This window comes from Pelophylax lessonae (assembly GCF_965119305.1).
Source record: "Pelophylax lessonae genome assembly, chromosome: 3".
Lineage (NCBI taxonomy): Eukaryota > Metazoa > Chordata > Amphibia > Anura > Ranidae > Pelophylax > Pelophylax lessonae.
This window is the reverse complement of record NC_138770.1, coordinates 201,637,903-201,650,107: the sequence shown is the minus strand read 5'-3', so window position 1 is coordinate 201,650,107 and position 12,205 is coordinate 201,637,903. Positions and strand designations below refer to the sequence as shown.

Genomic DNA, 12,205 nt, shown 5'->3' with positions numbered 1-12,205 from the left:
AAACAAGTAATGTAATTAAAGTAGAACTCTGGGCAAATCTTTTTTTAATTTTGCATAGAGCAAGGGGGAATTATAACCTTTGTCAGATTTTGCGCTATTGCAAATTAAGGGGACCACCAGGTCACCAGTACTAGTGTCCCCATTGGAAGATTTCCCCTCTATTACTTTTCGGGGGACAACTCAAAATTAGGGATTTTTTTTTTTACTTTAACTTTCAATGAGAATGGTACACAGGACAAATAGAGAGGATGAATCTCCCTAAGCCCTCGTTCACATTGAACGCGGTTTTGTAATCGTGCAAGTTCAGCCGAACTCGCACAATTTTGAACCCGCATTTCAGTGCGAGTTCGGGGGCGATTTGAAAGACATCTGTGCTGGTTCATACACAGATGTTAATTAAAATCGTCCATAAAGTCACCAATTGTAGTGCAGGAACTTCTTTTGGAAATCGGTGCGGCGCCCCCCCTGATTGGGACAGTGCTGTTGCCGGCAATAGGCTGCGATTTGACATGTCAAATCGCGCCTATGTGAACAGGGGCTAATTGAAACAGACCGCAATAAAAGCAGTCTAATCCATCTGCACTCTAACCAAAACGAAAATCAGTTTTGCCTTTAGTTATGCTTTAAAATCAATTATTTTGTGTATACCTGCATGCCTTTTAGTATACGAAGCGTAAAGCAAAGCATGATTGAAAAGGGATGAATTGCTTTTTTTCATACAGAGATATTCTAAAATAGCCCAGAGAGATTTTTTGTACCCCCTAGAAAACATAAATATTTGGATCATAGTTATTAAATGCGAACTGTTTTCTGTAATTTATTATCATGTGTCTTCAATCTTGTAATAATTCCAGCAGCCTATTTAAATGAGTGGGGTTTAATTATTAAGAGCAAATAAACGGTTTACTCTTGCAAGTGCAGTTGCACCCTGCAAGGAAATTATCCCCAGAGCCTAATGAATGAAGTTAAGCTCTGCTGACTTCCATCATCCAATCATGTGGCAGTAAAAATGCTCTTATTATTTTATTTACTTTGCATGTGATTGAGTATTCTTTGCGAAGTGATGCTTCACCACATTAAAAAGTTTTGGAGAAAATTCCCTTGTAGTAAGCAATTTCACTTTTAAAGTGAACAGTGTGGTTGCCTTTAGTAAATCAACCCCATTCTGTGTGCCATATTAAACACGGAACATAGGAAGAACAGGGGAGAATTGTTTGAGAAAATCAGAAGGCTATGATCAGTATGTGGATGGTTAAGTCTGTAAGACCATCTAAGGCAGCTTCATGTACATGTTGCAATATTAAGACATTTAAGTTTCAAAGAAGTGTAGCCACTTCCCTGGATGTGGCTGCAAAAGGATAATCAGCCCCATATCGAACAGATGGATAGTGTGAATGCTAGACAAATAGCCAAAGAAAACTTCCAAAGAGATACAAGCTGAAGGTACATCAGTTTATGGGGAGTGAGTTTGTGTAGTGCCCACTTTCTAACTCTCCTGCTTATATTTATGAGCACTTACCCTAATGTTAAGGTATAAGAACATTTCTTCTTCTTGTCTATGGAACCAAGTTTTTTATTATATACACCCACTATCTATACGTACTATATACAAACAAGGTATGTCAGTGTCTGATCGCACCATTCGTTGCTTCTTAAGCGACAGTGAAATCAAAGGAAGAAGACCCAGGAAGACTCCACTGTTGACAGAACAACATATAAAAAAAACAGACTGGAATTTGCTAAAATGCACATCGACGAACTACAATGCTTCTGAGAGAATGCCATTTGAACAGATGACAACTGGTTGACAAGTCATATCGGCTCTATGTTCACAGACCAAAAAAATGGAGCTTTCAAAGAAAAGGACATCGTACCTCTAGCGTAAAATATGGAGAAGGTTCAGTCATGTTTTAAGGCTGCTGTGCTGCATCTCTCACGGGGTGCCTTGAATATGTGCAGGACACAATAAAAACTCAAGACTATGTGGGAATTTTGGAGTAAAACCTTCTGCCAGTTCCAGACGCTGTTTGTTTTTCCGGTCTTGGGTCATTACCGGATAATGACCCAGAACACAGGGAAAAACACCCAAGAATGGAGAAGACCAAAACATTTGACCATTATAAAGTGGCCTTCAGTGAGCTGCGATCTGAATCCTATTGAACACATTTGGAAAGAGCTGAAACATGCTGTCTGGAGATAGCCTTTTCTCAGGAGGAATGGATCAAACTACATGTTGGTATGTGGATAAGTCTCATTGAGCGCTATAGAAATCACTTGTTTGCAGTGTTTGCCTCCAAAGGTTGTACTACAAAATATTAGGTTAAGGGACCCATCCTTTTTGTCAATGCCATTTTCATTTGTTTTATTTATAATCGGGTAGATCAAAAAAAATAAAAGCCTATATTCTCAAGTCGTCTTCCAGGGCAGCATCTGAGAGATGGGGCTCTTCCCCCCCCTTAAACAGGAAACCCATCATCCACCAATTTAAAAAGCTGTCACATACCTCAGTGCCCCCACAAGGGATCTCCTCCCCATCTTGCCTGAGGATTTGCCCCCACTGAGGGGTAAGCAACCATACCCCCCAGCCAACAAAGCATCTCAGGATGCCTCCCTGTATACCTCCTACTGCGCTGTGGCACAGCGCAAGGTGCAAAGCTGGATCGGACAGTCGCCTGCGGGCCTCTGGCTGCCCGCCACCCTCCTCTCTCCCACCTGGTAGGTGCAGCAAGATGGCAGTGGGCGAGTCCCGAGACTTCCGGGTGGGCAGAGCTTCCAGTGACGCATTTCTGGCCAGCGGCATCTTTTGGTGGGCGCCTTGGCACTGAGGGGGATGTTAGAACACGGGGCACGTCGAGGACGTCACTTCCTGGTTTCAAGCTGCAATCAGGGGTCCTGGAAAAAGTATTCTTCTAAGATGAAAACCAAACACAGAGAGCCAGAAAATACATGTCGCAAGTATGTGTCTACTTGTGGTATGTGTACATGTGGTACTTCATCCATACCTATATCAGGACAGCTGGTGGTGGGGCCAGATTGGAGGAGAGGGGAGCCTTAAAGAGCACCTGGGAGAAAGCTCTCTTGGGTGAATCTTGATCCTGCCAGCTAGGACAGCTCCAAGGTGAGCTAGAGCATGCACAGGCCACCTCTGTACTTGCTTAACCGCTATGCGCCTCAGGCCATCATAGTGGTTAAGCAGCAGTTTCTTAAAAAGCTACAAGGCTCTGTGGTAGTTTCAGGGGCTTCTCCATCCAACTGCCTCTTCAATCCTCTACGGAGGTTAGGCAGCTTCCGGGCGGGTGACTGGAAGACCTCCCTGGGTGTTACGCCCACCTTTTGCCTGATGTTTAGCTCCCACTGGGGGTAAGCAACTGTCCCCACATCTGCATTTGTACGATAGTGCCCTGAGTGTGTCTCCCTTTTTTTTGCATGGCCAGGAGACAGAGGAACACTTGCTCTCTTTCCCCAGGCACTGGCTCCCGGCTGCGGTGTTCACTGGTGCCAACTTGGTGGAGGTATGCACGGACATGTGGTATGCCACACTTCCATATGCGCCACTTCCAAGGTGCATCCTGATTGGTTGTAGTGGGTGACATTTCTGGTTTCAGCAAGCCCATACTACTCATGGGGTAGCTGGGAGCGGGGCCAGAGGAGGGGCAGGAAAAGCTTTTTAGAAGCACGTGTTAGATGTGCACTTGATGCTGACCATGTTAGATGCTGCACCATCCTGCCCTGCAGATCCTGCGAGCCAGGACCGCACCAAGGTATGTCAGAGCATGCTAAGGGCACCTCTGTACTTACTAAACCACTGTGCACATAATGCTATTTAGTGTAGCAGTGATTTTGTATCATATTGCTTTTTTCTCTTTTGTTTATCGACAAACACAGTTCCTGGTATTCATAACCATTGGGTTATACTGCCCCCCTACAAGAGTAGGACACTTGGCAGAAAAAAATTATGGCTACACCCATGGGCAGTCCCAGGGGGTTATACTATAGCCTAGCCAGGAGGAGGGACCTTGTTCTTTGCTGGGATCTTTGGTCCTGGCAAAAAAATTTTTAGATAGAAAATTTTTTCCCTCCTGGATTTTTCCTGTGAGATCTACAATCAACTGCTGGACTGGGCAATGGGCTGGATAACTAGATCCAGTGGTCAGCCCAGTCTGGCCAGCGAGCGTGCGCAGACCTCAGCTCCGCGCTAGGTCTGCCGCGACATAGCCCCGCTGGACGGGGGCTGACCAGAGTTAAACGCCTCGCGAGGTCGTATACGACCGGGTCTCGGGCCGATTTGCAGCAGTCGTCCTGACTGGAAGCCCCCCCCCATTTCGAGGGAGAGGGGTTCTGTCTGGAGCGGTGCCCTACTGGTTCCTGGTATGGTGAGTTGCTGTGGTTTGAAAATAGCAGTGTCCATGACGGTGGAGCCCTGTGGGTGGCGATTTAGATGGTGGGAGCCCCTCCTCCTCCCCTGGTGCTGACTCCTGGATCATTTTACTTCCTGATCGCTGCATGTAGTGCAGATTATCCTGGTGGCTGCAAGTGCTTGTCTCTGCGACCAATGCATCCCCGTGGGGTCCCAAAACGCTTTACTAGGCATTACCCCTATGAGGCGTTACCCCTATGGATGTGGCTCAAGTGCTAGTCTGCGGATCAGACTTAAAAAAAGGCCTTGACTGATCATCTTCCTTTCCAAGGAGATCGCCTGTTTGGAGCTACCCTGGATAATGACATTAAAGGTCTCACAGGTGGGAGAGCACTTTTCTTCAGCAGGCTACTAAGGGCAAGGAACCTCGTCGTAGATGTGGGCCCTCCTTCAGCTCATTGGAAGTTCTTTCAGAAGTCTGCTCTGGTTCCGTCCACGAAGCTGGACTATTTAGGCCTGACTCTGGGCTCGGCCTTAGCCAGAGTGCTCCTAATTCTGGACAAACTCCAGAAATTGCAGGTTGCAATTTGCCTCCTGTTGTCCAACAGCAGGTCATCCCTCCGGAATTGCATGCGGTTGCTGGGCCTGATGGTGTCTACCTTCGAGGCGGTTCCGTTTGCACAGTTCCGTACAAGGTCTCTGCAAAGGGAGATTCTGACCAAATGGGACAAGACTCCTCAGTCTCTGGAAAATCCGATCCGGCTGAGTCTTGATGGTGTCTACCTTCGAGGCGGTTCCGTTTGCACAGTTCTGTACAAGGTCTCTGCAAAGGGAGATTCTGACCAAATGGGGCAAGAATCCTCAGTCTCTGGAAAATCAGATCCGGCTGAGTCAGGGAACGAGGGAGTCCTTGATATGGATCGTTCTCCTTTCGCTTCGGCTGGGAAAATCCTTCCTCCCCTTGTATTGGACAGTGGTCACCACGGATTCAAGTCTGTCCAGCTTGCGGAGGATGCCTCCCCAGCATTCAGCTCAGGGGATCTGGACCCTGGAAGAGTCCAAACTACCGATCAATATCTTGGAACTCGGAGTGATCAGATTGCGTCTTGCTCATTGGACGGATTGTCTTCAGGGTTGTCCAGTGCGCATTCAATCGGACGATGCCACGGCCGTGGCTTATGTCAATCAAGAGGGCATAAGAACTGTCCTGGCGACTCTGGAGGTAGCCAACATTTTAAGCTGGGCAGAACGGTTCAGTCCAGCCCTCTCCGCTGTACACATTCCCAGGGTGGAAAATTGACAGGCAGTAGGTAGGCATTGGACCACAAGGAGTGGTCCCTTCATCAGCTGTGTCTCCGGTGGGGCACCCCGAGTTGGATCTGTTGGTGTCTTGGCTCAACAGAAAGGTGCAGAGGTTTGTAGCTCGGTCAAGGGATCCTCTGGCGGACGCCACAGACGCGCTGGTGGCCCTGTGGGGTCAGCATCGGCTAATTTACCCCTTCCCTTGTTTTGAGCTTCTGCCAAGACTTTTATGCAGAATCGAGGCAGAAGGGATTCCGGTCACATTAGTGGCACCAGGCTGGCCTCGCCGGGCTCGGTACACCGATCTGGTGTGGCTGGAAGCTTCCTCTCAGGGAGGATCTTTTGTCCCAAGGGCCGATATTCTATCCTGCTTTAGTCGCTGGCTTTGACGGCTTGGCTGTTGAATGCCAGGTGCTAAAGGATAGGGGTTTGAGTCAGTGATTCCTACCCCTTTGAAAGCTTGGAAATCTACTTCTAGGAAGATATACCATCGTACGTGGAAGACGTACATTGCGTGGTTTGAATCTCTTGGGGTTCCTCCTCGGTGGCTCAGATCTTGACCTTCCTTCAACGGGGGGGTTGAACATAAATTGGCCTTGAGTACCATTAAGGGCCAGGTGTCGGCCTTGGCGGTCTTCTTCGAACGACCTTTGGCTACACACTCTCTGGTGCATACTTTTCTTCAGGGTGTCCGACCTTTGGTTTCTCCAGTGCGGGCTCTGTTGCCGCCTTGGGATCCTAATTTGGTGCTTTCAGCTCTGCAGAAGCCTCCTTTTGAAAATATTCTGGAGATTCACCTGCTTGCGTTGTCCCAGAAGGTGGCCTTTTTAGTGGCTATAACTTCTGCGCACAGGGTGTCGGAATTGGGGGCGTTATCCTGTCGTTCACCTTACTTGGTCATTCACAGAGATAAGGTGGTTCTTCGCCCCTGTCCATCGTTCCTTCCCAAGTTTGTCTCTGGCTTTCATTTAAATAAAGACATTGTGTTGCCTTCCCTGTGTCCCAGGCCTAAACATCCGATGGAAATTGCCTTGCATGCCTTGGATGTGGTCCGGGCAATTAGGGTGTACCTGACAGCTACGGAGTCTTTCAGGAAGTCAGACTCGCTATTTGTGCTCACATATGGACCTCGAAAAGGGTTGTCTGCTTCCTCTGTGACCCATTTACATATGGATCAGACAGTGGTTCAGGGGTCAGGTTCCTCCTCCTCCCTGTCAAGGCACACTCTCTACTAGGGCGCTTAGTGCCTCCTGGGCCTTCCGTCATCAGGAGTCAGTTTGCAAGGCGGCTAACTGGTTGGTCGGTGTACACTTTCACAAAGTTTTATAAAGTGGATGTGTTGGCATCTGCGGATGTTTCCTTTTGGCCGCATGGTTTTTCAGGCTGCTGTTCAAGAGGACCTGATCCTCTTTGAGGGTGTATTTTTTTTTTTTTTTTTCAGGTGGGCTCTGGTTGTTTGGTTGAGCCCCTGTTGCCTGGTTGGCTAATGTTTAGCTGTGGGAATTTTTTTGGTTGTTCCCACCCCTCATGTTTAACACTACTTTGGGATGTCCCAATGGTTATGAATACCAGGAGCTGTGTCCATCAATGAATGAAAAGAGAAAATGGGATTTTTGACTTGCGTAAAATCCATTTCTCTGCTGTTCATTGACTGACACAGCACCCGCCCCTCTGTAGAGTTATTATTCTCCTGACACTGCTTATTACAAAACTGAGTGGCTATAGCTGAGAGAGGGCGTATACCCCCTGGGATTTTTTTCTGCCTAGTGTCCTACTCCCTGTAGGGGGCAGTATACCGAAATGGTTATGGATACCAGGAGTTGTCCGTCAACGAACATCAGAGAAATTGATTTTACGGTCAAAAATCCCACTTACCGGTATTTATTTATTTAAGGGCAAGATCACTAGGCAAAAAGGCTAAGGCTTGCATTTTGCTCCCTAAGCATTGTGCTTCCTGTGAGGTCAAAATGGCAGCCAACTAGGCCATAAATCTTTGCCAAAAGTGCATAAGAAAACTTGTGGCAAAAGAATCCCTCCCAGGGAGTCCTAAAAAAAATTGTATCCTCTAAAAGAGATGTCAGACCCTTTACTCTCCCTTCAGTCTGGGTTTCAATCTGGTTTTTGTACTTTGATTCTGGGAAATGCCCACCCTGGGGTTGAACTAGAAACCTAAATTGTGGATCCTGCAGCATATAATTGGTTGGCTCCTGGACTTATTTCCTTATGCAAGGGTGGAATAGACCTAACCTGTGCCTAATGACGGCTTGATATCACAGGCAGGTATTGTACTCCTGATTGCTCTGGCTACACAAGCTCAGGGTACAGCAGCTTTAATTAACTACCAGGTCTGGACTAGATAAGGCCTTAGGAACTGAGAAGCTTAGGTTGCCTCTCACCTGAGTGAGATGTTTGCAAATAATATACAATAAAATATCAGCGCTCTCAAGATGAGATAAAAATGTGAATATAAAGCTGCTTGCAAAATAGTGCAAAATATACATACATCTAAAAACACGAATAAATACAATTGCAGCGCTCAATGATTAATAATATACAACATATATGATGAAAAAGTCTAATAAAATCCAAAGATTGAAATAAATGTAAAAACAGTTAAAGTGTAATGTAATTCTCCTGATGATGCACGTGACGCAAAACGACCGTAGAGTTACTGAGACATGCCTGAGGTCCAGCCGCCACTCTAATCATTTTTTATTAAATTTATTTTCATATCAAATCCTACCCTATGAGTATCTCCTTGCTATTTGGACCTACACGCATTTGCTTGATGCTACAGCTCCTAATGGGGAGATCCTTGCAGTGACTGGATCGGTCTTTAGGACTACCAGAGATCAAGACTCCAGCTGCTACATAAGCTATAGCTGACCCTGTAATTTAGACAGAAATTGGCTCTGGTGAGTGCATTTTCTCTATAAGGTGGAGGACAACGTTCAAGAGTGATTCAGTATTTTCACTTCTGCATCGGGAAGCTTTTTTAACTGTTTTTACATTTATTTAAATCTTTGGATTTTAATTGGACTTTTTCATCATATTTTGCATATTATTGATCATTGAGCGCTGCAATTGTTTTTATTCATCAGTGAGATGTTTGTTTACTTCAGTAACTTAGACCGTTTCGGTTTACACTGTGGCGATGCTAGACATTGCATGTGATTCGCACCATATTGCTGTGCAGATCACATGCGATGTCTGTGCGATGCAAATTCAGCCATACAAACTCTGGCTGAATTCGCATCACATTCAGGCCAAACCCGTGCAGGACCCCCCCCTTTTTTTTTTTTTTTTTTTGTCCGCACAAGAATTGGATTGCATGGGATTTCATACCCATGTGATACGATTCCTGTCCGAATTCACACAGTTTGCACTGTGATCGCAAACTGATCTGGGGGTGTCATTCATTTTGTATTGACACCCACAGCGGTTCGCAGAAGGTAGTGTGTACTGCCTGCGATTCAGGTGCGATGCGGGAACCCAAACTGGATTCTCAGGGTTTCCCGCATCCCGCCATTGTGTACTGACCCTTATACTTGATTCCACTCCAACTAAACATTTGCCTATGGTCAGGTCTAGGAGTGGAAGCTATACCTATTATGGGTTACCAATATTCACTATACTCACCAGTTGGTGTGCTCAACTTCCCCCAGTACTTCCACTGTATAGCTATATAATGCAGGGCTCAAAATTTCAAGTCCTGAGCTACTAGCCAAGCCTTAAGTTACTTGCCTCTAATTCCTCCCCTAAACACGCCCTTGTAAATTCTTATGAAATTATACTGTTAAATGTTTCCTGGTATGTGGCTGCTGTACCATGTACTTGTATGATAAAGTATCCTGTTCTCTCTGTATTGCTTCCTTTGTGTGAAATCCCTGATGATCCTGCCAGACCCTCTGCATTCCTAATAAAAACTGACCACACTAAGCAGGAGAACATACTGTGGTCAGTTGCCTAGCTGTGCTGGGAACTCAGCCTGCTCTACTGCAATGATCAGACTTATCCTGCCTCACCCCTCCTGCACAGCCATTCACCTGGAAGCTCAGTGTGCAGTTGCTTCTTCTTCCCCCAGCTCTTATGCAGCTGAGAACAGAGGGAATGCGATCACCTATAAAAAAAGAGAAAAAAGGGTAGTTTTTTTTGTATCTTTACACAAATGTTTTGCCTTTTAATTTCCATTTTTAACTGAATTGGTTGTTTTACAAGGTGATCGTTTTACAATCACTTTAAGTTACAAAAATATTAACAAAAAACACTTTGACAATATTAACACAAAAAATATCAGTGCCCTTCAGTGCCTATCAATTCAGCCTATCACTGCATGGGGATCATAGGGAGGAATCAGGAGGAGAGTCGGCTGGATCACACAGAGGATCTTCCTCTGTGACACGGCTTGAATCTGAAACGCGGGCCACTGTCAAAGTCCTGACTCCTGGACTGGCTCCTATGATAGGCAGCACATGGATTAAATTTCCTAGCATTGGACCAGTGTGCTGTCTTTTATAGGAGCCGGTCCAGGAGGCGGGACTTTGTTGGACAGCAGCCATGATTTTAGATCCAAGCTGTGTCACAGCGTGAGATTCTCTCTGTGATCCAGCCGGCTCTTCTTCTGACCGATTTGTGGCTAATCGCTTCTGGCCGAAGCGGTGCCCCTTTTTTATAAGGCATCAGAGCAGCCTGTGGGGGCAGTTGCCCACCAGCCCAGTCTGCCCCTACTCCACACTCGCCCTTACCTTATTTCCACTCGCCTAATGCGAGCAGGCGGGTGGAAATTTTGAGGGCTAATATAATGCATGGGTAGCCACAGAGCGAGTTATACCTAGGTCCTGTGATTCTGCTGTCTGCTTGATGGCATAACCATCAATTGCATATTCAGATCAGGGGGTATGTCTTAGATGAATACACCATGACTCTGACCTCATTGTTCTGCAGTATGCTACTGTTCTATGTCTGTGTTTTGTCTATCGTTGCCATACACATGAAATGGATAAATTGGGGGCAAGATCTCTAGTGGTTGTAGTTCAACTAGGTTTCCTTTGTTGCAAATCCAGGCTTATTTGTGAAATTTGCTGTGTGACTGTTCACTTCACAACCTATAAATCTATCTATATGTTGTTTTTAATGGCCTTCTTTTAGAAGCAGGCTCTGTTCCAGAGTTTTCTGTATGATGGTGCATTATACACAACAATTTATCCTTATGTATTTTATATAATGACATTGAAGTTCAGTTCTTTCTAGGTGCATCCCTTTGATTATATTCAGATGGTAGTGGTACGTGGAGGGCCCAGGAGGCTTGGCTGCTGAGGCTTCTCTGATGGTCTTGCAATATGCTATGTCTCAATATTGTGTTTGGTCTATTTATGATATTTTTGGGAAATGAATATGCGCATGTAGTACACAAATATACACCTAGGACATCTAGTTGCGGATGTTCAACTAAGTCCTCTTTGTTGAAAATCAAGGCTTTTGTCAGTCGTATACTATCTGTGACTCTGCTTTATTTGATACTCCACATAGTCTACTTTGTACATGGGCCTCACCTGCATAGATGGCCCCACGATTTGGTATATTTTTTATTATATGCATACTGCTTTAAGGGGGTTGTAAAGTCAGAAGGTTTTTATCCTAATGCATTCTAAAGACCCGTACACACGAGTCGAAATTTGGCCGGGAATTTTCGTCCGATGACCGATCTGCAGATTTTCGGCTTGTTAGTATGATGCTTCCGACAACCGACTCCGACTTTTCGGCCGAAAAAAATCTGGTGTGCAGGCTATAAAATTTTTGTCCCCTGTCAAAACACGTCCGATTTTTGTGCAGTCAGTACAGATTTCCACAGGAAAAAAATCTTCTGAGCAAGACTGGGCATGCTCAGAGAAGAAAGAACACAAAGAAAGCAAACCAACACATGACATGACTTCTGAAGTAGAATTTTGTCGTGCGGGAAAATTCGTGTGCAGTCTAGGCACATTCCAACCAACAAAACACCACTCTGGACAAAAGATGCACGACTGGTCGGCGGAAATTCATTGCGTGTGTACAAGGCTTTACCCCCATAGCAAACTGCTTGCTGCTGGGGCACTCGACAGGAGGGAGGGGCCAGGAGCGCCAAACGGGGACCCAAGAAGAGGAGGATCTGGGCTTCGCTGTGCAAAACCAACTGCACAAAGGAGGGAAGTATAACATGTTTGTTATTTTTATTGGGAAGAAAAAAAAAAAAGACTTTACAATCACTTTAATTCAGACTCTATGCAATTGGCAATATGGTTGTCTTTGTATGAAGATAACGTGTGTAGGTGTGTGCGCATGGTGTAGGGATCAGACTTCAGGGCAGGAGCCTGACCAGGGTACCTTTTTTTTAAGGGATATCTCATACTTTTTTATATATGCAGTGCACAACTTGTTACTCTATAGGTTTGTGATTCTTCCAAATACCTTCTATAGGAAATAGGCTTTGTTGCAGAAGGTTCTACATGATTGGGCATTGTGCAGAGCACTAGTCAGTTCCTTTTTTAGATCCCCTATCTCCTCAAA

At 45.6% G+C, this 12,205-nt stretch overlaps 1 protein-coding gene across 3 annotated transcripts in view; it reads left to right on the top strand.

Moving 5' to 3' along the window:
• The window catches only part of IWS1 (interacts with SUPT6H, CTD assembly factor 1), a 148,954-nt gene that overhangs the window by 41,821 nt on the left and 94,928 nt on the right, over window positions 1–12,205 (top strand). The window lies entirely within an intron of this gene.